Source organism: Rhinolophus sinicus, chromosome X (assembly GCF_036562045.2).
Source record: "Rhinolophus sinicus isolate RSC01 chromosome X, ASM3656204v1, whole genome shotgun sequence".
NCBI lineage: Eukaryota > Metazoa > Chordata > Mammalia > Chiroptera > Rhinolophidae > Rhinolophus > Rhinolophus sinicus.
Window position 1 is genome coordinate 99,672,503 of NC_133768.1, and position 24,170 is coordinate 99,696,672.

The following is a 24,170-nucleotide window of genomic DNA, read 5'->3' on the forward strand; positions in this document are numbered from 1 at the left end:
AATGCCACTTGAATGGGATACTAGAGGTTAGAATACTTGAGTAGGCAACTGTGGGATAAGAGGAAACAGAAAAGATGCCTGTAGGGTGGACCCAGAGACAAACATAATCTACTTCAGAAACTCACTTCAAGATGACCTTGTGAATAAGCCTCACTTGCAGCAAAGCAAAATGTAGTCTGAGTAAGTGCAGGCTCAAATGCAATGAGACCCATACTTTCAGACAATTGCCTGCCATTTTGTTTGAATTAAATGCTTTTTCTTTGTTTGTCTATGATATAAGTGGATCAGTGGTCCTCACTTTATGAAGGTCATCAACATTATATCCTAAATTTAAATGTAGAGGTCAGGGTATTCTTAGTCCATAGTAAAGCAAACAAACAAACTCTGCCGAAGGTCTTCTCAAATACGGAATAACTTTTCTCCCAAAATTCTAGGGAGGGGATTTTCCTTCCTCTGAGTGTCATCTAGACTAACTAAGAAGTTAAAAATTATCTTCCCATTACCCATATGTCCACCTTATTTCATTTTGCTTGCCACAACTGTAAATGTTTATACAAGGGTCGGGATACACAGCAAGGGAAGGAGAAAGAGAGTGAGAACTGGAGAGAAAACCAGGACAGAGAAATGAGAGAGAGAGAAAGAGGGGGGCGGGGAGGAGGAGGAGGAAGAAGAAGAGGAGGGGAAGGGAATAGGAGGACTATAAAGCTTATACTTTGTTAGATACCAGCCATTGTTAGAGTCCAGATAATACACCAGAAAACAAAACAGAACAGACATAACCCTTACTCTCATGGAGCTTACAGTATAATAGGGGAATATAGACAGTAAGCAAGATAACTGAGTGAAATACATAGTAAGTCAGTATTAAGTACAATGGAGAAAAATAAATTAGGCAAGGAGAATGACAAGCATGGGCCAGGGGCTCACTGTTTTAGATAAAGTTGACAAGGAAGGCCTCACTGAAAAGGTGACATCGGAGTGACTTTCTCAGCCATTTCCTAACTCACATTTCTTTGTCAGGGTGAATGCTGTTCAGTGTGGGAGCAGAAAATTCTGGGATATGTGGTGATGAGGCATGGCTCCAATGGATACAGTAACTCCTCCAGAGGCAAGTATCCTGAGTATCTCCTCTAGTCCCTGTATTTGCATATGGTGGTAAGTGACTTGCCGAAACACATAGGCAAGTGAGGGACAAAGCTAAGAAATGAAGCCAGCTTTTCTGATTTCTAATCCAGTGCCTTTCAGTGCTACCTAGGAGTAATAGAACACAGGTATTTCCTCTCACCTCCGCCCCCCCCAAAAAAAAAAATTAAAAAATGTGAATATTATTCTCCAAGTCAGTTGTTGTCAGCCTTGAATGTGTATATGAATCTCCTGAGAAACCTGTTACAAATGAAGATACCAGGGCTCACCTCCAGAGGTTGATGCAGATGGTTCATGAATCTACCTTGGGAACTCCATCTGGGCACTTACGCAGAGAAGTAGGTCCTTTTGTCAGAGTTTTGCCTTGAGTGATTTTCAGATCTCAAGTCCTCATTAAAAGATAATTTAAATCACTCTTATTTGTCTAGCAGTTTTGTCATATTTAAACAAGTCACCATTTTTTCTCATCTGTATTCTCTTAGAATCTTCTGCTATGCACATTGGGCATGTGAGCATTCAGATTACAAATATCTAGGGCATAGGAACTATGAAAAACATAATGGATATGAAGCTGAAAAACAAGGTTTAAAGGCTGATGATAGAGGAGCTTTAAGTTTAGGCTAAGGAAGTCAGAGTTAAACCTGCTGAAAGAGTTGAAAAACCTTTTTAGACTTTTCAAGAGAGAGGTGATGCTACTAAATTTGTTGAGAACAAGTCAAACAAGATTTTGTATGATAGATGGTGCTGAGCAACTGGGGGCAGTGAGATAATTTTAGGAGGTCATTTTAAGATTGCAGGCAAAGGCAGAAATGGGTTGTAAGGATGAATAAAAAGAGGATGTGGGCCATACACGCCTTTGGAAAGGTTACAATCCACATTACTTGATGACCAATTGACTCTAGTAAGAAAAGATAAAGGAGTCAAAATGACTTCAAACAGTCTAGACTTGCAGTGCCATGATCTGATATAAGAATCACTGTAGCAAGAGCAAGTTTGATGCAGGAAAAGGGAATGGCTTCAGTTTGGGCCATGTTAATCTTGAGGAGTTGGCAAGATAATCATATGGAGGTGTGTATTCAAGGGAGGGGTTGGGTTTGGAGCTCTAGATTTGGCAGTGCTTATTCAACAAAATCTGTTGAGCACTTGCTATGTTCTAGGCACTATTCCAGGTGCTTGGTGTATATCAGTGAACAAAAAGACAAAATCCCCTTCTTTCATGAATCTGATAATCAAGCAGGGGTGAGGTTGGAGGGGTGCATAATAAACGTAATAATTAAGTAAATTATTTCATACATCAGAACATGATAAGTGTTATGGGAAAAAATAATTGAGATCAAGGGAATGCCTATGATAGTCCAAGAAGAGAGGGACACAAGGGGAGACAGTGCAGGGTGAGAAGCAAAGAGGGCCAAAGGCAGACCCCTTGGGACATTGACATTAAGAGTTTGATGGAGAAATAACAGCGATTAACCAGCAGAGGAGATTAAAAGTGAAGTAGGAAGACTGAGAAGAGTACAATGGTGATGGGAGAAAAATGTTTCTATCTTACAGCAAATATCAGTGTCAAATGATATCAAGGGGTCAGAGACAATGAAGGAAGAGATGAGGCCATTGAGATGGAAACTAAGAGGCCATCAGTGGAGTAGCAGAAGCAGAAGCCGACTCATAGGTGTGACATTTACTTTACAATATGATACACAGTCGTAGGGGATTAAAGAAAGAATGGATGGTGAAAAAAAAGAGATGATGAATGAAGGCAGTTCTTTTTAAAGTTTACAAAATAAAAGGTAGAGTTGGGATTGTACCTTGAGCTAGCAAGAGATAAGGTTATGGAGAGCACTTTTAGTTGAGGGGGTTGTTGCTGAAGACTTGGGAGTGTCTGCTGACTGAGAGGAAGGACCCAATGGGAAGAGAGAGTGTGATATTTAAGAGAATGGGAAATTAATGCATAAAGGTAGAATTAAGAGCATAAGAGGGATTTATATTTTAAAGCTAATAAAATTGTTGGGGTTAACTTTGGAAGAAAAAGCAAAACATAACAGGAGACAAGGAAAAGAGAAGTTGAGTGAAGATATGGAAAGATTATGGTGGAAGAAAATGGGAACTGAAGACAATATTTTATAACTTGACAGTTTGAGAAGCATGAAAAGAGTAAGCAAAACAATTGTGAGGGAACAAATAAAAGCATTAGGCCAGCAGTGTTGTGGGTCCAACTGAGGTTGTGTATATGAGTGTGTAATGAGGTCACTCAGCCTATAGTAGCATGTGTGTATATTCACTAGAATCTTTATAGATGGGGAATATTAAAACAATAAGTATGAGTGCACCCAGGATTGAGTTTAAAACAGTCTCAGAAGAGGATGAAATTAGGGAAAATAGATTATTGTTGAGTTTAGAGTAAAAATGGTTAACTCTGGTTTCCTAAAATTGGTAGAAATGGAAAGGAAAGCAAGTGGTATTAGAAGACAAGAATAGGGAGATATCCTAGGAGTTAAAAGTCAAATGGGGTGGGAAAGTATGTCTAGTGGGAGGGTGAGCAGAGCTGGAAGAGTAAAGTAAAAGGGAAATTTTAAGGTTTAAGATTTTGAGGTTAGAACTATTTTAGGTGGTAACAAAGTCATGGTGTGGCCACTGAGTTGATTGACAAAGTAGAAAGGAGATGAAGATTGTTGGAATAAAGGAGGTCAAGGTCAGTGTCATGAGTGAGTCATCCATATGAAGGTTGAAGTTGTTCAAGAAGACGAGGGGATATGAAGGAAAGAAGATGATAATATAGGTTGCAGAATGTTCAATGAATGTACTGGAGTGCATTCATTCACTTGGGAGAGAGAGCTGGAGATGACAGTGAAGAGAGTTTATCAGTCAGATGATGACGGGGAGATACTGATGAAAAAAGTCTAGAAGATACAGTGGGGAGTCTGGAAACTCCTACCAATTTTCTTTACCCCAGGATATGTGGAGTGTGCATGAATGAAGAAACTACAGAGCTTTGTTGATTCAAGTGTGGCCTGTGGACAAGCAGCATCCAGGAATCACCCTGACCTACGAAATCAGAATCTGCATTTTATCAAGATCTCCAGGTGATTCATAATACATACTAAAATTCAAGAAACATTGAAGGAAGTATCATTATAAGGGGAAAGCTAAAGTTTAGAGAAGGAGTAAAAGAAACTTTTAGAAAGATTTGTTAACAAGGCCTAAGGATGGGTGTTGCTGACCTAAATGGAGAACTAACCAGTTATAATTGGAACTAAGGGTGTGAACTTAAACTGCCTGAGAGTTTCTACCAGTGTTGGGGTGGATCTAAGCAGTTTATCTTTGTCCTGGGTGAGCTTCAGGTGGTAGAGGGAAGTGAGCTGGCTGTTGCTGCTCAGGCAGTTGGTGAACCTTCCTGGAAGGCTCTTCTTAGGTAAGAAGAATATTGGTGCTCATTGTCTGAAGCCTGATTTGTGACTGAAGCCTGGTGGAATTGTTTACAATAATGAGGCTTTTTGCTATGGAATGGAATCCATGTTGGAAGGCAAAGTGAACATTTCCGGTTAGTTGATGGAATAGATTAAATCCTTCATGAGGTGATTCGTCTTGAGACCATAGGACACAAGTTAAGTGTGCAGTGATGGAGCTTGGGAAAAAGTGGAAGATGTCAACAAATGCCAGAGGAGAAAGGTGTCTCTAGCTGAAAACACATCAAAGTTGCCTTTAGCTTTTCAAAGCTTTGTTTACTGCTTTTTCTTTCTATATTTATTTTACTAGCTTCATCATTTCCCCTTCCAAATAAGAGTTGAATATTAATCTAGGCAATATTAATTAAAATACCCTAAAAACTTAAAGTCTTAAGTGAAAATAACATACACTGGCTGAACATATGTTCATATAATAGTATCAATATTGAAAGCCCATGCTGTGAGAAGCCATAGCAAAGCATTTTTAGCAGACTTACTTCTGGGATCACTAATGATTAATTAGTGTGTATCATAATGTAAAGCAAATGTCACCCTAGCTACCTGGGGTTGCTGTCATTTAAGAATGGAGCAATTTCCTATTGATCACCAACAGTAAAATGCAAACTGCCTGCCATCTTGTGGAAGATGGTGGGTATCTCAAGCCCAGGAAAAAAAGTAAGTCTCCTAGACTCCTGCATGTTCTCTTAGAGGCTTTCATGGATGCATTGTTTCCTGTAGAGAAGTGTAGTAAGGATTAAAATGGAAATTATCACAATTTAATTTCCTTTCTCACCACATATTTTGAAACTTAAGCACTTAGCCTTAACAGTAAATTGACATGTCTTTCCATTGGGTGACTATTTCTTGAAGAATTGTGAGTTGGCCTGACCTGCTCAGTTTATTGGCTAGCCCCAAGAGAAATTGTAGCTGAATGATTATTTCAGATTGCTAGCTCAGAAACACAGTACAAACTATGAAACAGTGGACTGAATGCCAAGCCAGCAGTTCATGGACTGAAGCAGAATTCTTGGAGCACTCAGGAGTTTAACCTGCTCCTCAGGGGCCTTCAGATGATTCTGCTCAGGGCAGCCATCAGCTCAGTTGATTACTGTAACTCACTCAATCCCGGGAAAATGTGTGTCCTGGGGAACAAATAGTTATTTTGTAACTCCAATCACAATTGAAAAAACAATTGAATCAGTAAAGGGCTGCTTGCAGAAGACAGGTGAATAGAGCAGTGAAAGGAATTGATATTTGGAAAGAGCAGGAAAATAAGACTATCCACAAGTTCCTTAACAGGTGATGTTGGCCAATTTGTGGTGGGAGGGAGTTAAGTGACTGTTTCATTAAAGTGACTGGTGAATTTAGTCAAAATGGTCTATTTGGTAAGCTTGTATAGACCCAGTCAGAGTCTTTTTCAGAGACATTTTGACAACCTGTCTTCGATCCACTCTTATATGTCCACTCCTTAGTTCTGCATTCTATCTATGTGTCTGTCTGTCTGTCTGTCTGTCTATCTATCTAACATCTATCTATTTATCTATCTATCTATCTATCTATCATCTGCTTTAGATGGACTTCTGGGTTTCAAGAATGTATATGTATTCCTGACTTTCTTGTAGCAGTTCAGGAGTCGATCTTAATGATATCAAATTTATTTTAAAAATATGGAAAACTATGTATTAAAAATAATACATATCTGTTGGACAATTTAGGAGGGTTTTGATAAGAACTTAAATTTTTCTTGCTTCTTTGCAGTCTATCTTTTAATTGAAGAGCATCCATACAAGCTTTCCCCAATAAATATAGGGTCATTGTGGGGACAGAGCCAGGAATGCAGTTTCCAGGCTCTCGGCCTCACGTGGAAAGGTGCTGGCTCAGGTAGTAAATGGCCATCAACTGTGATTGGATGCCCATCAGCTGTGGCTAGTTGGCCATCAGCTGTAACCAGTGAGCCATTGGCCACTAATATAACTGCTGTGGCTACGCTAGCAGAAAAATGGGGGCCAGCAAGAAGATAGTGGCTGAGCTAGCATGTGGTGGAGTGCAGGTTTCGGATTGCAGAGAAGTGGACGGCAGGTTGTGGATAGTGTGGCTTTTGCTTCCTGTGTCTCCAACCCAGCTGCCAGCGAGACTATAGTGGCATGACTCCCCTATCTATGGCTCAGTGGGTGTTCCTTTTTGGCCTCACCATGTCCTGTGTTCTTATGTGGGGAGTGGGATCTGAGACCCCGCGTGCCACCCCACGTGACAGTCATCAAAAATAACAGAACACTCTCAAATATTTATTATTCAGGAACCAGGTTATATATGAGCATGTAGTCAAAACTTGTATTTCTCAAATGGCTAGACACTTGGAAGGGTAACTCTACAATTTGGTACGTTCTACAATTTCATATAGCATCTAGTTAATGAGTAAACACTTGAGAACGTGTTCAATTATTTTTGAATCATCCTATGTTGTCCCAGTTATACCATCAGAAATGAAAGGAATAAAACATACTACAATCAGTAGAAAATAGATCATTTAGTGACTTTTTGTCTATGTTTTTTTAACCCAAATTTTTAACTTGTAAGAATTATGCTAAGTGAAATAAGGTAGACTGAGAAACACAAATAGCATATGATCTCATTTATATGTGGAATCTAAAGAATAGAATAAACGAACAAACAAAACAGAAATAGACTGATGGTTGCTAGATGGGAGGGGTTTGGGAGGATGAGAAAGGTGAAGGGATTAGGAAGTACAAATTGGTAGTTACAAAATAGTCGCGGGGATGTGAAACACAGCATGGCGAATATAATCAATAATGTTGTAAAAACTAGGTATTGTGTCATATGGCTACTAGACTTATTGGGGGGATCGCTTCATGAATTATATAAATGTCTATCCAATACGCTGTACTCATGAAACTAATATAAAATAATATTGAATGTCAACTATAAAAAATAGTCATAGGGACATAAAGTACATAGGGAATATATTCAATAATATTGTAGTAACTGTACAGTGCCAGATGGGTAATGGACTTATCGGGGTGATCACTTTGTGCAGTATATAAATGTCTAATCACTATATTGTTTTGTACACATGTGTCGTGCAGGGAGTCCGGCGGGGTCTCTGCTCCCGCTCCCCACAAGAGAACGCAGGAAATGGTGAGGCCAAAAAGGAACACCCACGGAGCCATAGGTAGGGGAGTCATACCACTATATTCTTGCTGGCGGCACTATAGTCTCACTGGAGGCTGAATCCACACTGTCCGCAACCCACCATCCTAACTGCAATCCACACTTGCCAGCCCAGCCGCCATCTTCTTGCTAGGCCCCATTTTTTCTCTTTCTGCTAGCGTAGCCACAGCAGTTATATTAGTGGCCAATGGCTCACTGGTTACAGCTGACGGCCAACTAGCCACAGCTGATGGCCATGCAATCACAGTTGATGGCCATTTACTACCTGAGCCAGCACCTGTCTATGTGAGGCCGAGAGCCTGGAAACTACTTTCTGGGGCTCTGCCCCCACAACATGAAACTAATAAAAAAGTATTTCAAAATGTGCCCCTCCTTACAAATTTTGATTCAAGCATATTGCTTATTTAGACCTATTAATGAACACTAGAAATGAGAAATACATCTCCCAGAAATCTCAGTAGCATTTTGACATCATAATGACCAATGGTAAAGAAAACAGTTTAAGTATCTGCCAGTAATGACATTTTTACTTTGGATATGTGGCACAAGAGTACAATTTTTGATAGACAGTAAACATGAAACCTGATATGTAAGTTGAAACCAAGCTAATAGTGAACAAATTCTCATTTTCAATTACAGTCTTAACAAAGTGAGAGTTTTAAATGTGCATTCTTTTAAAATATGAAGGTAGCTGTGTATTTTACCTATAAGAATAAATGTCAACCATGAGCATTTCAATTTTTTTAAGGTACTTAGAATTTAGTAAAGAACTGGAATTTCGGAAACCAAATAAGAATTCTTGTTTTCCAGCTGAGATAAAGCTTTCTGATGGGTAGAATATATTATAGGTTCACAAAGTGCAGTGGTGTGAATAAATAAAATAAATTGCTTCCAAACTGCTGAAATAGTATAATACTCCTCAGTTTGCTTGTTTACAAGCTGCTGCTAAGGTTGTTCTAGGAGCATTCAAACTGTTAGTCATACAGCTTTCTCTCCCTCAATATTAGGTGAGACACATCATTTAATGAGAGCAAGTTCATTAAATGTTTCACTCTTTATGATTTCAGGCTGCTGCTGATGGACAGAACTGTATTGTAACAGGAAGTGAAAGTTGGTGTAAAAACATGTTTTTCAGTCATTGGGAAAGGCTGAGTAGCTCAGTTATGGTTATGCTACCCCGGGGCACAGCTATTGTACTTTTAACTAATGGAAATATTCTATTAGACCCTAAACTATTATGCATTTTATTTGTTTATTAAACTAGTGTTTAAAACTAGATATTTGTTACAGAAGATTACACACTAACAGGAAAATGGCAAAAATAGCCTCCGTCTATAGTGAATGATTAGAAATGATAACAAATTAATCTGCAATTTAAAGTTCTTTTTCTATAGGTATTATTAGGTTGGTGCAAAAGTAATTGCGGTTTTTGCAATTATTTTTAACCTTTTAAACCTCAATTACTTTTGCACCAACCTAATATCTCAGGTCCTCTTTGTGTGCTTCTGTTTTACTTTGTGTTAGCTATGGCTTGTGCAGTATGAACCCTCTGCCTCAACTATTCCCCCCAGTTGAGGCAGTGTTCATGACATCAGAATCATCTTTTTTGTTTGTTTTTATTGGGGGAGGGGAACAGGACTTTATTGGGGAACAGTGTGTACTTCCAGGACTTTTTTTTTCCAAGTCAAGTTGTTGTCCTTTCAATCTTAGTTGTGGAGGGTGCCGTTCAGCTTCAAGTTGTCCTTTCAGTCTTAGTTGCGGAGGGCGCAGCTCAGCTCCAGGTCCAGTTGCCGTTGCTAGTTGCAGGGTGCGCAGCCCACCATCCCTTGCAGGAGTCGAACCGACAATCTCGTGGTTGAGAGGACGTGCTCCAACCAACTGAGCCATCCGGGAGCTCAGCGGCAGCTCAGCTCAAGGTGCCGTGTTCAATCTTAGTTGCAGGGGGCGCTGCCCACCATCCCTTGTGGGACTCGAGGAATTGAACTGGCAACCTTGTGGTTGAGAGGCCACTGGCCCATGTGGGAATCGAACCGGCAGCATTCGGAGTTAGGCGCATGGAGCTCTAACCTCCTGAGCCACCGGGCCTGCCCCAGAATCATCTTGTTCCTAATCTCGATGTGCCTTTGTTTGAGATGTGGTCTCATTTGGTGTTATTATTTAGCTTAAGCAGTTGGCACTTGGGAAAGTATGCAGAAATTTTCAATTCCTCAAATCAGGACTGACTGAGAAAAACATTGCTTGCTAATACAGACAGCCCCGTGTTTGGTTACTTAAAAATTGAACATGGGTTTCAGCCCTGACTAGAAAGAAAATCTTTGGGGGTCATGCAGATGCCAAGGTAGGGGAGGTGCAGAGAATGGTTAGAGAGGCTTAGATGGGAAAATCTCCAAATAGGAATGACTTCAGGTGTCTAATATTTGTAGTCTTTAAAAGCGGGCATTTGAGAGGTGACCAAAAAGCCTGATGCCTTATGGAAAGAGGAGATGCTGATTATACAAGAGGTTGATTATACAAGTAGTGAAAAATTGAGTCAATCAGTTGGGTATTTTGAATTCAAAACATCAAACAACTGATCTGGCTGTTCTCCACCCCCAGCCCTGAGGTGACTAAAAGGAGTGGTTTTAGACACAACCTCTTACCCGCTGTTCAATCTGGCAGGTTGGTGCTGATGGTCACAGCTCCCGACACGGATGTAATTATATTTGTCAGACACCAGCATGTTTTTTAACATTTATTTTGCTTTGATTTGTTTGTTTTGTCAAGTCAGACCAAAAAAAACCCTAGGCAATTGAGTAGAAAACATATACTGGTTAAGCCAGTCATTTGACTGTTTCGTTTCCTCCATTTACTGACCGGTCGGTTCCACAAACCCAGCTGCTTAGTAGCACTGCTAGCCATGGTCTGATTGTGTCCCAGGGACCAAACACAAGAACAGGAACTGCAACTTGAGTTCCATATTTGCTGACAACAAATGTGGACACCATGACTCTATTGGCAGGGACATTGGGTTTGATTTAGGTACAATTGTCTATTTACCCATCCACAATATTTCTTGAGCATCTACTATGTGGCAGTCACTCTGCTGATGATGAAAAAGACAGAGCAGTTCCAAGGATATAGAGGCATTAAAGAGGAAAATTACAATACAATGTGATTTAAAAATGTATAACTCTTTTTCACTTTTGAAAATCTGCCTCCTTTCTTTATCCTTTATTTTCTCAGGCAGGATGGTCAGTGCCTGCTTTCTACACTCTCCCATCAGGTGATGCTTTGAAATTCCAAAATGTTCTAACACTAACACTTCTATGTTATGTGTCAGCACTTCACATCAACTTGAAACTGCCACTGAGTCTGGAAGAACACATGAAGGATTTCTCTGTGGCTAGTTCCACAAAGGAAATCTATCGTGCTTCAGTCCAGCACCTGTGGATTGGCTTTGCTTGCAGAATATCCTCTTGCCTGTGAAGTGTAAAACGACCTCTAATGGGTAGACTTTCTAGCCACAGCTGTGACAGGGTTTGCTCTTACTTTTCTCTTACATCTACACAGTGCATACAGATACCCTTTACGCACAGCTTGAGACACTATAACAATCATTGCTAGTTCGGAAGCTACCAAATGTGCCTTAGTTTGTGTTGGAGTATCATCTCCAGGAGTAGTTTGACAAAGTGAAGACCTCCTAACTTAGTCAATAAAAACAGAAAACGTTGGCTTTGGCCAACCCTAAAAGTAAATTGTCAATAAGATTGCTTTCTTGTTTTATTTTTTAATTAAAGTTTACTGGGGTGACAATTGTTAGTAAAGTTACATAGATTTCAGGTGGACAATTATACAGTACATAGTCTATATATCACATTGTGTGTTCAACACCCAGGGTCAGTTCTCCTTCCATCACCATATATTTGATCCCTTTTACCCACATCTATGACCCCCCTTTCCCCTCACCCTCTGGTAACCACTAAACTATTGTCTGTGTCTATGAATAAGATTGCTTTCAATAAGAGAAATTGCTCCCTATATTTCTGTATCTCTGTATTCTCTCACTCAAAACACACACACACACACACACACACACACACGCACACTTCCCTTTTAGAGCTGAGATCTTCCTGATTTGGCCCTCAGTAATCTCTACCTCCAATGCATTTGTTGTCCAAATCACTCACTTGACACTTCGACCCTAGTTGTAGTGTTGTTATAGAGTTTCTCTCACATCCTACATCTAGTCTTTCAGCAAATCCTTTTGTCTTTACTTTTGAAATAAGGAGAATATTGTTTACTTCTCACCATCTCTGCACATATTAAAAGTAAATTACTTGTTGCATTGCTGTTTTATTATCATTACATCATTCATAACTATTTGAAATTTTCTTGCTTCTTTGTTCCGTATTTATTGTCTCCCCATCACTCTTCTTGAATGTGCTTTCCATGAAGACAGGAACTGTCTACCTTGTTAATTACTATATCCCTAGTACCAAGAACAGTTTCTGACATATAGTACCATGTTTCCCGAAAATAAGACCTAGCCGGACAATGAGTTCTAATGTGATTTTTGGAGCAAAAATTAATATAAGACCCGGTCTTATTTTAATATAATATAATATAATATAATATAATATAATATAATATAATATAATATAATATAATATAATATAATATAGTATAATATAATGTAAGGTATAATATGATAACATAAAATAGCATAACATAATATAATATAATATAATACCGGGTCTAATATAATATAATACCAGGTCTTATATTAATTTTTGCTTCAAAAGATGCATTAGAGCTGATTGCCCGACTAGGTCTGATTTTCGGGGAAACATGGTAGGTGAAGGTATGCAATCAGTATTGTTGAATGAATGAATGCATGCATGCATGCATGCATGCTACATAGGAGGCATTATTATGCATGGAATTGATGCCAAAGGAAAATTGGATTAATAAATGATCTGAATGATGCATATGGATACATTTTTATTTCAAGGTGAGAGTTTCCTTCTATATTAGTGAAGTACACCAGGAATAGCCAGAGGACAAATTACAGTTGAGATTCACCACTGATAAAAGTCTTAACATTTTCACTGCTACAGCATGCCAAAAGCTGTTAGTATTCCACCCACCATGAATGAAATGCTCCCTAAGGAGTGATAAGTTTCCTATGGAGACTCCTACAACTTTTCCTCAGTACCCTCTTTCCTACCTTGTCTGCTGAGCTCTAAAGAGAAATGTTGCCAGCATGAAGATAGTGTGAAATCATTTCCTGCTGAAATACCCCTCCAACTAATCTGCATATTTGCTACTCCTTTATCATAATTCTATCACCACCACCATTAATCCAAAGAGGAGCGGGATCATAGTGAATGTTACGATGTGCCACCCAAATTCCCCATTCAGTAACAAGGCACTCATCCACTAGACGGCATGAGTGTTGTCTGCTAGTGACTCATAGCTGAGTTGCTCTCCAGGGTCTGGCCTCATCTGAAGAGAACCACCTCACCGAGTGTTACAACCTCCCTTTGGAGAGCAGCCCATATCTAGCAACTGGTTGATGTAGGGCCTGGTCCCCTTGCCTCAGTTTTAGGACAATTTTGAAGTGCCTTCCCAACTCCAGAACATTGGCTGATGCCTTTATTGCAACTGCATGGTCTTTTAAACCCTTCCGGTGTCCATTCCTGCTTCTCTAATTTTCTTAGAGCTATTATTTCTGAGAGTACCACCCCTTCTCGAAAAAAAAAGAAAAAAACCCTCCTATATATAGAAATCCATCTTAGAGTGTATTTCCCAAGGAATGTGACTTAAGACTGGGTTTTAAGGAGAAAACTCTAATATGGGATTTTGGAAATGGATTACTGTGGGGATGGAGCCCCAGAGAGCAGTTTCCAGGCTCTCAGCCTCACATGGAAGGGTGCTGGCTTGGGTAGTAGATGGCCGTCAGCTGTGACCATTGAGCCGTTGGCCACTAATATAACTGCCGCGGCTACGCTGGGGAGTGGAGTCGAGGAGAGTCATCAGTTGGTTGACAGAAAAGAGGACAGCAGGTCGCACGTCGTGTGAATCCAGCCTCCAGTGAGACTATAGTGGTATGACTCCCCTACCTATGGCTCTGTGGGTGTTCCTTTTTGGCCTAGCCACATCCTGTGTTCTTATGTGAGGAGCGGGAGCAGAGACCCCGCAGGCCACCCCGCATGACAATTACCCACCAGCAAGCTCAAAATGAGAACCGTTTCATAAGTGGTAGGTGGAATACTAACATTTTTTTGCATTCTGTAGCTGTGAAATTGTGTAGACTTTTATTGCTGATGAACTGGGATGTAATACCAGAGGAAGTGAACACATTGGCAGGGGCAAAATATTGTGCATTTGAGTGTTTGGGTGAAGTAGTAATTATAAGGACTGGGCAATTGGATGGCTTTTTCTAGATGCTATCGATGCCTTTGACAAATTTAATGAAAGGCTAACGAGGCCTAGTAGCTGATTTAAGGTGGAGTGTGAATGCCAAGTATACTATCATCTCTTTCAGCTGGAATGTAGAAAAAGTTGAGAGTCAAGCCCAGGACTTAATTATAAGGATCTCAGATCTCTGGATAAATTTGAATTTTCAACCCAAGCAAGTCAGCTATGCCAAAGTCAGAGCATTGATGGGAGATGACAAGAATTGAGACTCTGAGGCGTGGGATAAGGGCATCTGGGTCAATGCACTCTAAAGTCTTGACTTCCCAGATTCCCCCCAAACACTCTATGCCTGTAGAAATGGTCTACTCTTCTTTAAGTATAGTGCTCCCTCCTTGCTGAAAGATGTTACAGATATTTCTGTCTTGCAAGAAAATATGTACCCTCCGTGCAGAATCTATCCCTAATCCCCCAATTGGTCAGCAGATCCATGACTAAAATTCAGTTACATTACCCACTTGGGGAGGAGCTGGAAAGAGAAAATGGACTGTATACCAAAGAAAGTGCAGGATCTATCTATACAACATGTATTAACAGGAGCCAGGGCAGTATACATGGGACTGGATCCCAAGTGTGCTAGATCAAGAGGAGCAAAACATGAAGTTGGATAAATGAGAGTTTGTTGATTTAGGATTACTCTCCCATGATATAGGAGTTACTCTATCAAAGACCGTAAGAGATAGCGCTAACATGCTGCTAGGATGACTCTTAGAAGCCTGGGAAAAGTGATCATCCACACAAAAAATAAAAATTACAGAAATTGCATGAAAGATGGTGGAGGAAAAAATTAAAAATCTCTAGAATTGGTCATACCAATGAAAGAGAACACACTGCAAAACCAGAAAACCCACCAGTCAAATATTTTCTGCAGAAAGACTCAGAGGAAATTTCACTTACCAGTGGAATGAAGAATGTGGTTTGGAGGGTAAAGCTTATCAAATATATGGTGATGGAAGGAGAACTGACTCTGGGTGGTGAACACACAATGGGATTTATAGATGATGTAATACAGAATTATACACCTGAAATCTATGTAACTTCACTAACAATTGTCACCCCAATAAACTTTAATTAAAAAAAAATGAGGTGAGAGAGATCCAAGATGGCTGAGTACATAAATGCTGTGCCTGCCTCATCCCATGAACACATCAAAATTACAACCAAATTATAGAACAGTCAATCTAGAGAACCATTTTAAGTTTAGCTGAACAGAAGTTGTATAACTCAGAATGCAAACAAGAAGCCACGTCGAAACTGGTAGGAGGGGTGGAGACACGAAACAGGCCAGCCCCAAGCCTCCATGTGGTGGTTGAGAATAGGGAGGGATATCTCAGCTATAGAGGTCCCCCCTGGAGGAGCAAGGGACCCCAGCCCTCCACCAGGGTTCCCAGTCAGGAGTACTGGTGGCAGGAAGAGGAGCCCCCACAACATCTAGCTGTGAAAAACAGTGAGGATTCCCATCTTCTGGGTGAGATGGAAAGCTCTGAGAAATGCAGAATCCTCTTCAAAGGCCTGCACACAGACTCACTCACTCACAGGCACTCACCCTGGGCTCCAATGCAGGGGCAGTGTTGGGGGGCTTCAGAGACATATGGGGAAAGATTGAGTTGTATAACTTTGGGGTGAGAACTGGAGGGACAGTTGTCAGTTTACCTGTGTGGGATCCTTATCCTGTGCAGCCAGTAGGTGGACACCATCTCTCTTGTGTTGAACACCACCCCTCCCCCACTCACCCCCACCATGCCCATGGCCAAATCTGAATCTGAATTGGTCTGGTGAGCTCTGCTTGCTCCACCCTGGTGACTCACTGAGACCCCACCACACCCAACTCCATGTTGCAGGAGGCTTTATCAGCAACTGAACCTTAAGGGAGCCAACAGCTGGCAGCCAGACTGGGAGTGTCCTGGCATTTTTTCAGAGCTACCCCAGATGCAGTACTGGTTGCAGCCATCCTCAGTTCACAGCATGGCCTCTCCCATGTGCCTCCATGTCTAGCACAGACAGCGACCAACTGTGGATCACTTTTTAGCTCCGACCAGGTAGTCCCTGGCTAGTCATAGACAGTGGTTGACCTGGGTCTGCGTTGAGACCCTCCCAAGAGGCTCCAGAAACAACATACTTGGAGGTTAGCTTCAGACCACAGCAGAGCACCACCCAATTTTCCACACAAGTGGTACACACAAAGGGTGTTCTCAACAAGAACCAGAGCCAGCTGAGGTGAATCCTGCTCTGTGGGGTAAACCCCCTGCACAGCAGCCTGTAAGCTGTGTATGTGGCCAAACTCCACAGCCAGTCAGCCTGAGGGTCAATCCCATCCACTGATGTGCCAATAGCAATCAAGGCTCAGCTATAATAGGAGGGTACACACAACCTGCACAAGGGACACTCCTGGAGCCCCCAGCACAGGTAACCAGGGAGACAGTGCTGCCGGGCCCCATGGGGCACCTACTGCATAAGGCCACCCAGCAAGACTAGGAGAAGTAGTTTGTTTCTAATACATAGAAGCAAACACAGAGAGGCAGCCAAATGATGAAACAAAGAAATACATCCCAAATGAAAGACAAGGAGATAATTCCAGAAAAACAACTCAACAAAATGGAGGCAAGCAACCTGTCAGAGACAGAGTTCAAAACACTGGTTACAAGGATGCTCAAGGAACTTAGTGAGAACTTCAACAAAGAAAAGCAATTATAAAAATGACATAGAAGGAAAATACCTTAACATAATAAAAGCCATATATGACAAGCCCTCTGCTAATCTCATAATTAATGGAGAAAAACTGAAGCCCTTTGCTCTACGTTCAGGAACACGACAGGGATGTCCCCTATCACCTCTGCTTTTCAACATCAGGCAAGAGAAAGAAATAAAAGGCATCCAAATTGGGAATGAAGAAGTTAAATTATCACTCTTTGCAGATGACATGATGCTATATATAGAAAACCCTAAAGACTCCACCAAAAAGCTATTAGAAACAATCAACGAATACAGTAAAGTTGCTGGCTACAAAATCAACGCACAAAAGTCCATTGCCTTCCTATATACTAACAATGAAATCTCAGAAAAAGAAATACAAAAAACAATTCCTTTTGCAATTGCAGCAAAAAGAATAAAATACCTAGGAATAAACTTAACCAAGGATGTGAAAGACCTATATGCTGAAAACTATAAGACATTTTTGAAAGAAATTGAAGAAGACACAAAGAAATGGAAAGACATTCCGTGCTCATGGATTGGAAGAATCAACATAGTTAAAATGGCCATATTACCCAAAGCAATATACAGATTCAATGCAATCCCCATCAAAATCCCAATGGCATATTTTAAAGAAATAGAACAAAAATCATCAGATTTGTTTGGAACCACAAAAGACCCCGAATAGCCAAAGCAATCTTAAGAAAATAGAACTATAATGGAGGTATCACACTTCCTGACTTTGGCTTGTACTACAGGGCTACAATAATCAAAACAGCATGGTATTGGCAGAAAAACAGACACATAGACCAATGGAATAGAATTGAGAACCCAGAAATAAAACCACATAAATATGGACAGATAATTTTGACAAAGAAGCTAAAACATACAATGGAGCAAAGACAGCCTCTTCAATAAATGGTGCTGGGAGAATTGGATAGCCGCGTGCAAAAGAATGAAACTGGACTGCTATTTGTCACCATGTACCAAAGTTAATTCAAAATGGATCAAAGACTTAAGCATAAGACCTGACACAATAAACTGCATAGAAGAAAACATAGGTACTAAACTTATGGACCTTGGGTTCAAAGAGCATTTATGAACTTGACTCCAAAGGCAATGGAAGTAAAAGCTAAAATAAACGAATGGGACTATATGAAACTTAAAAGCTTCTGCACAGCAAAAGAAACCATTGACAAAATAAAGAGGCCACCAACTGAATGGGAGAAGATTTTTGCAAACAGTGCCTCCAATAAGGGGCTAGTATCCAGAATATACAAGGAACTCATGCAACTCAACAACAAAAAAACAAACAACCCAATTGAAAAATGGGCAGAGGACTTGAAGAGACATTTCTCCAAAGAGGACATACAAATGGCAAATAGACATATGAAAGAATGCTCAACATCACTAATCATCAGAGAAATGCAAATCAAAACCACAATGAGATATCACCTCACCCCAGTCAGAATGGCTATCATCAACAAGACAAATAGTAACAAATGTTGGAGAGGCTGTGGAGAAAAAGGAACCCTCATACACTGTTGGTGGGAATGCAGACTGGTGCAGCCGTTATGGAAGGCAGTGTGGAGGTTCCTCAAAAAATTACGAATAGAATTGCCATATGACCCAGCAATCCCTCTCCTGGGTATCTACCCAAAAAATCTGAAAACATTTAGAGATAAAGACACGTGTGCTCCAATGTTCATTGCAGCTTTGTTTACGGTGGCCAAGACATGGAAACAACCAAAATGTCCTTCGATAGATGAATGGATAAAGAAGTTGTGGTATATATACACAATGGAATACTATTTGGCGGTAAGAAAAGATGATATAGGAACATTTGTGACAACATGGATGGATCTTGAGAGAGTAATGCTGAGCGAAATAAGTCAGACAGAAAAAGCAGAGAACCATGTGATTTCACTGATATGTGGTATATAAACCAAAAACAACAAAAGAACAAGACAAACAAATGAGAAACAGAAACTTATAGACACAGATAATAGTTTAGTGGTTGCCAGAGGGTAAGGAGGGTGGGGGGTGGGGGGTGGGAGATGAGGGTAAGGGGGATCAAATATATGGTGATGGAAGGAGAACTGACTCTAGGTGGTGAACACACAATGGGATTTATAGATGATGTAATAAAGAATTGTACACCTGAAATCTATGTAATTTTACTAACAATTGTCACCCCAATAAATTTAATAAAATAAAATTTAAAAAAAAAAGTAAAAAAAAAAAAACAGAAGAAGAAAAAAACAGTGGATCATAGACTTGTGTAGTAATAAATTTTGACCTAAAATCTGAGTTGCTATGGTTGGAGCTCCATGAAAATGATTTTTTTTCATATGCAAGTATGAAACTAGCATTCTCTGGCATTTGTTTTTCAAAGAGTATTTTACAATTCAACATAATTTTAAAAAGAACAACTCCCTTTTGGCTTGGAAGAAGTTGTTTTCATGTGTCTTTGTTCTAACTAAAAAATACTTTTTTTCTTTACAAACTTGCCTATAATTTGCTGGGTGATTTTGCCAGATTGCATCTACGTTTCTATTCCCCCTTTCACAATGAAGATAAAAGCAGAGTGGCAAAAGGCTTTGTAAATGCTTATGAGAAGCTTGATCTTCCAAATGGATATGAGGATAAATACCAAGACTATTATGAACACAAGATTCTAGGATATAAAATAGAGAAAAAGAAAATATATATCTATAGGTAAAGAACAGCATCTAGAACCAGATAACCCTTTACATGTACACAATGCTTTATAGTTTATAAAGAGTGTTCACATACAAGCAATTGGCAAGTTGGATGTTATCATCAATTCTCTTTCACAAACAAGAGAGCTGAAGCTTGGAGAGGTTAATATTCTTACTCAATGTCTCCTGGGTAATAACAGAACTAGGAACCGAGGTTTTGTGATTAGAAAGTTCAGGGATCTTTTCACTCCACTAAAATTGCCTTGTGAAATGCAAGAAAGAGAAAACATAAATGAGTTAAAGAAAATCCCGAAACATAGTAGGGAGTAAGGAAAAGCATTCAAAGAGACATTTTCAGAAACATACATATTTTTTAAAGTGTTTTTCTCCCCTAACAATTTTAGCTGACATTTATAAAACAACTTGATCATCCAAAATTATTTTTCTGAGAAATCCAAGGCAACACAGAAGTAGTATTTATTGCGAGCCTATTATGTGTCAAGCACTGTGCAAGATGCTTCACAGAATTAGTTCTTGTAAACTTTACAGTTACCCTATTATTTTACAGATGAGGAAATTGAGGTTCAGTGAGGGTAAATAACTTGCCTAAAGTTTCATAGCTTATGGGGAGCAGCACTGGGATTTCAGCCCAAATTGTCTGACATCAAAGCCCTTGTTACAACAATCAATCAATTAATACAGAAGCATTTAAGTGACCCCAATTATGAGCTCAATATTATGAATATCTATACAAGAAATATAAGATAGGATCCTTGGCCACAGAGACTTGATAACACATAAGGAGAGGTAAAAGAGATTAGGATTAATTGTTAAATTGTGTGGTATAGAATCGCACTCTTAAAAATATGGTCTGTGGATTAGCAGCATTTTCATCAAGAGGACGCCCAACAAAAATCCAGAATCACAGGCCACCAGCCCAGTCCTACTGAATCAGAGCGTGCATTTCAATAAGATTCTCTGGTAACCTGCATATGTAGTAAAGTTAGAGAACTTATTGTATAGATCATCAATGCTGTAGGGAGTAGGCATGAGAGGTGTGAAGGAGATGCCTGGAACGAGGCTCTGAAGGCAGTGGGGATGTTACTCTCCCTATATCCTTCAGGTTAGCCTGTTTATTTTGAAAGCCATCTCTAGTCCCCTAAGGGCCTGGGAAGGCTACTCTGAGAATAGAGAGATAGGGTTCTCTTTGCTTGAGTATAAGGGAAGGATTCAGAGAAGCAGTATAAAGCAACTGAGAAGTGACAAAAGTGTGGGGATGATCAGAGTTCCAATTCCACCAATACCGTAGGAATAGAGAACACAAAGATGTCGTTTACACCCTTACCTCACATCCCTCCCTCCCCTCTTTCATGATCACACCCCCTCAGGAAGTGGGCTGGGGACAGAGCGATGGACCACTAGCTGGCAGTCTGATGTGTGTGTCACTGTGTGTCTTTGGATGTGCATATACACGTATATGAATAAGCCTCCACCTCAGGATTTTTAAATGCTATAGGCCTAATTGATGCATTTTAATAATAAAGTCTCTTTTCAAATAAATTCATGCCCGTAAAGCTGCTTTTTTTTTTTTTTTTTTTTTTTTGGTAAAGCTGAGTACAACTAACTGGTCTTCAGTAAAATTTCCATTTGCTCCAGGGACATAAGAACATTAAATGTCTCACTCTTAATCGAGCACTATTCTAATTAGGAAAAAAAATTGCATTAGGGTGTTATGTGAATGTCTGAGAAGAAGGCATTAATTCTTGATTTTGATATTTTAAAATATAGCAGATTGCAGAAATGCAGATTACCACGTGGATATAGTGTTAAAATTGCTTTTGCCATTATAAAGATAAAAATAGCTCTTGGTTCAAGTTTCCTGCTGCTTCTTTCTAAATGAAGGAGTTAAATACTGGAAGGCAGGTGGATGCTGACGCTCCTTTAGAAAGAGATGAATAGGCTTGATGGCTGGAGCTACAGGGAAGCTATTGAGGCTGCAGATGCATATGCTGCCCTTACTTCCCACAAAGTTCAAAGTGGGGTGAAGCTGCCCGAGTAATTGGCTAGGAAATAGCAAACCCTCTGGATGAAAATGGCCCTTTTACTTAATTGCCCACGTTCTGGGCAATGAAACCACCTGGTTGATTAGTGACCATACCTATATTCACAACCACCCAAGTTTAAGTGCGAGTGTGATTGTTAAACGACACTGGCACCAAGTTTCAATCAGTTCTGACCACCCCAGGTCCAGATCCCCCACTTTCTAGATATAAGCAGATGGTGCTATAAAGCCCCAAGGCAGAAGCCCATTTTATAATTGAGCAGGATGAGGGCATGCATATTTGTAAAAGAGCAACTACAATAGCAACAACTGAGAAAACAAATGAAAAAAAGACATTTTATTTGTATGCTATTTACTAATTTGCCAAGCACTTTTTTTTTTGAATTTCTATTATGGTCTTCAGTAAAAGCTTGTAACGTAGGGCTTGTAGTGCCCATTTTTTACTTGGATAAATTAAGACTCAGTGAAGGTGAGTTTCACAAGCCTGCACAGTTAGCAGGCAGCAGAATGGACACTCAAATTTGAACCTTTTCACATGAAATTCAATCTCTTTTCATGGTAGTGTTTTACCTTAATTCTGTCCTCCCTTGCCGTCCTGCAGGACTAATTCATGACTGCCTTCGCCACAGAATGCGTTTGCGTGGGACATACCCATGTGTGAATCATATACATGTTTACACAGGCTTCCAGTCTGTGAACTGGCCAATCTCAATGACTGTCTTTTATTCCCTGATAGTCAAGTGCCATAGCCTATTCTAAAGTCGTAACAATGGCTAGCACTCAGTGTGTGCCAATTGTTACGTTAAGTACTTCATATGTATTGACTCATTTAAGCCTTACCTTACAACCACTCTACGATGTACATTTTATTTTTTTACCAAGTCTTCCCTTAACTTTATTTCTTCCAAATTTATTGAGATATAATTGACATATAACATTGTATAACGTTGAAGTGTACAACTTCTTGATTTCATACATTTATACATTGCAGTATGATTATCACCACAGTGTTAGCTAACACCTCCATCATGTCACATAATTACGATTTCTTTTTTGTGGCGTGGCAAGTACATTGAAAATCTATTCCCTTAACAACTTTCAAGTATATACTCGTCCAGTAGTACAATATTGTTGTCTATACTAACAGTGCTGTGTATTAGATTTCCAGAGCTTATTCATCTTATAACTGGAAGTTTGTATCCTTTAACGAATCTCTTCTTGTTTCCCCCATCCCCCAGCCCATGGAATTACCCTTCTACTCTCTTTTTCTATGAGTTCAGCTTTTTTTTTTTTTTAATTTTATTTTATTAAATTTATTGGGGTGACAATTGTTAGTAAAATTACATAGATTTCAGGTGTACAATTCTGTATTACATCATCTATAAATCCCATTGTGTGTTCATCACCCAGAGTCAGTTCTCCTTTTTTTAGATTCCACCTACAAATGATATCTTACAGTATTTGTCTTTGTCTGACTTACTAAACAGCACGACGTCCTCAGTGACCATTGTGTTGTCACAAATGACATAATTTTCTTTCTCACATTGATTAATATTCTATCGTGTGTGTGTGTGTGTGTGTGTGTGAGAGAGAGAGAGAGAGAGAGAGAGAGAGAGAGAGAGAGAGACATCTTCTTAATCCATTTGTTCATTGGTGGGCACTTAGGTTATTTCTATATCTTGGCTCTCATGAAAAACGCTGCAATTGCCTCTATGGAAGGCAGTATGGAGGTTCCTCAAAAAATTACGAATAGAATTACCATATGACTCAGCAATCCCTCTCCTGGGTATCTACCCAAAAAATCTGAAAACATTTATCCATAAAGACACGTGTGCTCCAATGTTCATTGCAGCTTTGTTTACGGTAGCCAAGACATGGAAACAACCAAAATGTCCTTTGATAGATGAATGGATAAAGAAGTTGTGGTATATATACACAATGGAATACTATTCGGCAGTAAGAAAAGATGATATAGGAACCTTTGTGATAACATGGCTGGATCTTGAGATTGTAATGCTGAGCGAAATAAGTCAGACAGAAAAATCAGAGAACCATGTGATTTCACTGATATGTGGTATATGAACCAAAAACAACAAAAGAACAACACAAACAAATAAGAAACAGAAACTCATAGACACAGACAATAGTTTAGTGATTACCAGAGGGTAAGGGGGGTGGGGGGTGGGAGATGAGGGTAAGGGGGATCAAATATATGGTGATGGAAGGAGAACTGACTCTGGGTGGTGAACACACAATGTGATTTATAGATGATGTAATACAGAATTGTACATCTGAAATCTGTGTAATTTTACTAACAATTGTCACCCCAATAAATTTAATAAAATAAAAATTTAAAAAAAAGGAACATCTGCCCCGACCAGCCGGGCATTCAACAGGGACCGAAGGGAGACACCCTGAAAAGAGAAAATAGGAGGCGCGAAGAAATGGAGGCAAGACAAAGTTCTGATCAAGCCTCAAATTTTT

At 39.7% G+C, this 24,170-nt stretch overlaps 1 pseudogene; it reads right to left on the reverse strand.

The window, feature by feature from the left end:
* Window positions 1-24,170, reverse strand: part of LOC109457507 (non-histone chromosomal protein HMG-17) — a 43,975-nt pseudogene that overhangs the window by 19,269 nt on the left and 536 nt on the right.